This window comes from Lactuca saligna, chromosome 5, assembly GCF_052625555.1.
Source record: "Lactuca saligna cultivar CGN05327 chromosome 5, ASM5262555v1, whole genome shotgun sequence".
Classification (NCBI taxonomy): domain Eukaryota; kingdom Viridiplantae; phylum Streptophyta; class Magnoliopsida; order Asterales; family Asteraceae; genus Lactuca; species Lactuca saligna.
Window position 1 is genome coordinate 232,446,663 of NC_136421.1, and position 6,007 is coordinate 232,452,669.

General features: G+C 25.2%; 1 long non-coding RNA gene across 3 annotated transcripts; it reads left to right on the forward strand.

The window, feature by feature from the left end:
* Nucleotides 1–1,302: 1,302 nt before the first annotated feature.
* Nucleotides 1,303–3,066, forward strand: LOC145046166 (uncharacterized). Of its 3 annotated transcripts, none has more exons than XR_013681974.1 (3): nucleotides 1,307–2,085; nucleotides 2,176–2,251; nucleotides 2,853–3,066. It is a non-coding gene; the product is annotated as an uncharacterized LOC145046166 (long non-coding RNA). The 3 variants fall into 3 exon arrangements; XR_013681975.1 differs by lacking the exon at nucleotides 2,853–3,066 and having other exon boundaries at nucleotides 1,308–1,870; nucleotides 1,956–2,085; nucleotides 2,176–2,518; XR_013681973.1 differs by lacking the exon at nucleotides 2,853–3,066 and having other exon boundaries at nucleotides 1,303–2,085; nucleotides 2,176–2,518.
* Nucleotides 3,067–6,007: the final 2,941 nt, after the last annotated feature.

Below are 6,007 nucleotides of genomic sequence, written 5' to 3' on the forward strand. Positions count from 1 at the left end.
AAATCACATTTGATTCACATGTAATTCACATGTAAATCACATGTGATTCACATGTAAATCACATGTGAATCACATATGATTCATATGTGTATCACATGTGATTTACATATGGTGTCATATGTAAATGTGATTTATATGTGAATCGCATGTGATTCATATGTGAATCGCATGTGATTCATATGTTAATCACATGAAAATCACACATATATTTTTGTGAGTGTTTACATATTAATCAATTTTTTTAATTTTCTTGTAGATTTGGAATAAATTATGGTGGATATTGAATATGTAAAAATGATAAATTGAAGAAAATAAGGAAATATTGATACGAAGATATGAAAACGTTTTTAAATTTGTAGCATTTTTAATTTTTTATATTTTACTTTGTATTAGATAAAATACTTGTGGTATTATGTTTATAGATTAATTAATAAAAATAAGATTTGTTGTGATTTACTTACGAACATTATAATATAAGAAATATACATATATTCATTTGAAAAAATATGCATATATGCACCTAAATTTATTGTTTTAAAAAAAATGCAGTTTTTTTTAAATACAGTTTTTTTTAATTGTAACTTTCTTTAAAAAAGTTGCAGTTTTTTGAAAAAATTCCAGTTTTTCAAAAAAAAAATTCCAGTATTTTTTTGAAAAAAAATATACAGTTTTCTTTAAAAAAATTGCAGTTTTTTTTTTTTTTTTTAAATAGCAGTTTTTTTTAAAAAATATTATTTTCAGTTTTTTTTTTTCAAAAATTCTTGTTTTCTATAAAAATTAAAAAATCTGTATTTTTTTCTTAAAAAAACAAAAAAAAAAATATTATTTTTAAAAAAATATGAAAATTTTATTTATAATGTAAATTTTTAGACATTTATATTAATATATTAAATAACACAAAAAAATTAAACATTAAATGAGATTAGTAAGATGACGATCATATCCTTAATGAATTAATTACTTTTGATCCAACGCTCCACTTTTAGTTCTCGGGAAACTATGAGTTTTCAACTGATCTCACCCCAATATATATATATATATATATATATATATATATATATATATATATATATATATATATATATATATATATATATATATATATATATATATAGAGAGAGAGAGAGAGAAAGAGATAAGTTCAGGTGTTTAAAGTATTTATTATGTTATTGTATACATATGGGTCAATCAAAATTAAATAAAAAATTAAAAAATTAAATAAATAAATAAGGGTAATAAAGTAATTTTATAAATAACTTCCACAAATACTTCCTATAATCATGTTATTTATTTAGACTTTGACCTAATTTCTTCTCATTCTTATCTACGGCCGTTCACTATCAAAAACCCTATTCCACCATAAAAAAAACTTCCGACCACCCCCTCGATTTACAATGCCTCACCAATTCCATCGATTGCTAAAAAACCTTGTTCTTCACAATCTTCTTCTTTCTTCAATCTTCATTCTCATTTAAGGTTTCTCCATTGCTAAAATACCACGATAGAGAGAACACTAACGAAACATCATGATTCGAGATTCGAGATTTCTCCTCGTAGTATTGCAGGTAAGGCGAGAGAACACGAGCGATCAAATCACGGAGATGTTCATCATCAGAGCTATGAGCAGAAGTTCGTAAATTCAATCGAAGCTTATCCAAGTAATGTTTCTGATGAACCAACCATCCTTGGAAAAAATTCTCGAACTCTATTTCACTTGTGACGGTTGTTCTTCGAGATTTGGGAGACATTTGTGAGAATCAGCCGATGAAATTAAAATCCTGGAAGATGGAATCAATTGGAGATTTCAGTATGCTCAAAATGGAATTAGCCAATGAAATTAAAACCCTAGAAGACGATATCAATTGGAGAAGTCGTATCTTGTATCCTACTCTCGTAAGAGGTTTTTCTCCAAATTCACTAGCTTTAATTTTGCTTTATTTCCATTAAATTTGCAGAATATGGCCAGCTAGAAGAGATATTGTTGCTTGTGCTTCGGTTTGTAGATTCTGGAGAAATATTGTAAAGCAAATCGTTAGAACACCTGAATAATGCGGATTAATCACATTCCCCATGTCGTTAAAACAGGTACTTCGATCAATCAATCAATCAATCATCTTCAAATCTCAAATCAATTTTGTATTCTAACTTCGATATGTTTGAATTACTTTGTTTTAGCCTGGATTAAGAAAGGATTTGGTTGAATGCTTTATAAGGCGAGATAGAGCTACATCGATATTCCAGTTGTATCTAGGTCTGAGCCCAGGCAAAAGAATGTGTTTTTTACTTTTTACCTTTTTACTAGTTCAAATGACTAGTTATTTTTTCCTGGTAGTAGCCAACAAGATCCAGTTACTTTGGATTGGATTGAATGTGTATTAGGGGCATATATTTTGTATCAAGTAGGGAATGCACTGGTTTTTGTTTTGTTTGATGTAAATCCTAGGGAAAACTATTACCCTCACTTGTGGTTCCTTAATAGCATTGAACTTAATAATTTGTTAAACGGAGGTTTTTCTAAGATGGAATTTGAGTCCACAATGAATTGTTGAAAGCAAAGGTAGTGTGTCACTATTTTATAAAAATTAGTTTGTTTCTATAGATGATTCAATGGATGATATTGGTGAGACTCCAATTCTATTGGAATGGAATCACGAATTCCAATTCTATTGGAATGGAATCATGAATTCTAACTCTGTTGGAATGGAGTATGGATATTTTCTCACTGATTTATGCATGTTCTACAATTCTTGGTTCACAAGTTCACATATTTTTCCAAAGGAATTTAGTTTTTTATTTTCCATTTGCTAATGCATTATTTGAATCTAAACTACAATTTGGTTTTGTTTTCACAGAAGTTGATTCTTGAAGAACGGATCACAACATTGAAAGTGATTATAAGCAACCTTATTCTTTTAGAATGTATTAGTGTCGTTCTTAGTTTTTATTCTTCAATTGTGATTCTTAACAATTGTTACCCGTATTCTATAAAAAATAATGTATTTTTTGTTTTTATTCTTCAATTGATTGTTCAAGAATTTGTTATTCTACAAGAAGTTTTTAAAGTCATGATCAAGATATAGGTTCGAGAATATTTTTATTGTTTATGGTTCAAGAATATTTTTATTTTTGAATATACTCATAAGCATATTATGGCCAAATATCCGAATTAAAAGAATTATAATTCGTAAAATCGAATTTTTAAAATTAATAGAATCTATGATCCTTTAAAATATGCAATTTTCCTTTATTAAATATATATTAATTGACTAAAATACACTTGTAACTAATTTAGATGATATTTTTCAATTATATTTAATTTAATAATATATATTAATCACTTTCTTAAAATAAATAAAATTAATTGGTCCATATTTATGCATATAATAACACAATAATTATTTTGAATAGAATAACCTAAGTATATATATATATATATATATATATATATATATATATATATATATATATATATATATATATATATATATATATATATATATATATACATATCCTTTCTAATAAATGGATGTTTTTTGCCACTTGTAACACTCTCATTCAATTTTCTAAATGTCATTTTGTGGTTATTTTGATTAATGAATGTTTTTTCCAAATGTCATTTTATAAGTTCTTTTATTTTATCAGATTCCACATAATATTTTAATATAATAAATAATAACTGCAAAAAATATAGTAATAAATTTATATCAATTTCATTAATGAACTTATCTTTTAATTTCAAAATTCTCAAAATTAAATGCTTTTTAGTTTTTTGTTTATTTATTTAAATTATTTGTTTAAATTTAAAGGATAAAAAAATATTTTCGATTATAATAATTTATTATTTTTCTTATTTTCTTATAAATTTAAAGTTATCAAATATTTAGACCTTTATATTTATTTATTTATTTATTTTTTAAATTAACTCATGTAATACACGAGTCTCACAATTAATATATTATAATAAATCAAGATCAACTCTGCCACATATCAATTTGTCATGAGTTTTGATACTTATCATTTTATGATGTTTTTTAAATAAATAATATACACATATCAATTTATGTGTTTTTAAAATTTTAAAATTAAAAAGTTACATAAATGTAATAAATATGATAGTAAATTGCAATTAATATGTTTCTTCATTCCTTTTTTAGAAAATTTATTTTAAAAATATTATTATTTAAAATTTAATATATATATATATATATATATATATATATATATATATATATATATATATATATATATATATATATATATAAACACACACTAGACTCCAAATTAAAATCCACACATATCTTTTGTTGAAAAGACCGAAGAATCAAATAAACAGGAAAGACAATCGTTGTTCTTTCAATTCCTGTAAAAAGAAAAAATAAATCGATCGTCTCCATCACAAATGAGAATAAAAATCAACTAATAGAAAACTCATGATTTGAAATTATACATACCTTAAATTCAGAAGATGGGATCGGCAGAAAGTTTAACATTAAGTAAGGAGGAGGTTTGACGAAGAAGACTCGTTAGTAAAGATGTGGAGGAAAGATGGAGGGAAAAGAGGTGGTGTGGGCGTCAACGGGAAGTAGGTGGCAAGAAGCTTTGGAGGAAACGCCGCCGCCAAGAAAGAAAAACCTATCGTGAGGTCTTTTGCCTCAACATGAGGTTAGGATAATTGGAGAAGGAAGCATGTAGTTTAAGAAATATATGTTAGAGAAAAACCCCGCCCAACAGCCTTCTTAATGGAGGAGGAAGCAACTTATCGACGTGGAGATAAACAAAAGTCTTTAATATATATAGGTAATAAAGTGACTTTTTTCAACTGGTTTCATTATATATATATATATATATATATATATATATATATATATATATATATATATATATATATATATATATCGGGTTAGGTTATTTTGTTTTTAGTAACTATTGTGTGCCAGAATACACAGATCTGGACCATTGGATGGAATATAATCAAAGGTCATGATCTGAGAGTCTATGATAGTAGAATAGGATAACATGTACCATATAATTACACAAATTTGAGCATAAGGGCATTCTAATCAATTAACCTATATTAAAAAAGGAAATTTTCGGATTTCTAGGGATAATTAATTTCTTTATTTTTAAAAATCTAAATATTTTAAAGTAATTTAAAATTAAAAATCCGATTTTTATTCTGTCAGAATGATAGTATTTTAACCATAAAGTAGTAAACATGTTTTTTGATTTTATTCTGTCAGAATGACAGAATGTCACTATAAACTAGTAAACATATTTTGAAAGAATACACAAAATCGATTCTTGAACTAATAATATACCAAATAATTACATTGTACGATTGTGATTCATTGAATTATAACAAACATTCTGAAAGAATAACAAGTATAATTCTTAAAAAATAACAACATTCTAGATGTCTTGTGTATGTTTGACCTCTAAGCCAGTTTAAAATATGCTAGCATTCTATAAGATTGACATTTTGTGACATTAACATTCTGTCAGAATTGTATTGCATGAGAATGATTATATACAAGGAGCCTTTCCCATCAAGTCTTCAAGCCATTTCTATCACAAATTCATTGCTAAATACTTTGTAGTGATACACTTGTAACAACTTCACATTAAACATATAATTAATTAACTACAAATTCTATCAGAATAAAGCAATAATATTCTTATATAATAAACTATTCTTTCAGAATGGAAATATTATAAAAAGGTAATAGTGTATCTTTCATCATCTGTAGCAATTCAAGCTTGATTAGAATATATAGAATATTTAACACAGAACATAAAACATAAATAAAAGTAGTATGAATAACTAGTATACAACATACATTAGAATAAGTAGAATAATTTGAAGTGAACATTTTATCAAACCACCATGCATAGAATAAATAAACGTAAACCCTAATGCTTAAAATATTTAAGGTATACATAGCTTACAATATCTAGAATAAATCAAAAGAAATCATTATCACATAAGAATATGTAGAATGTTTAAGGA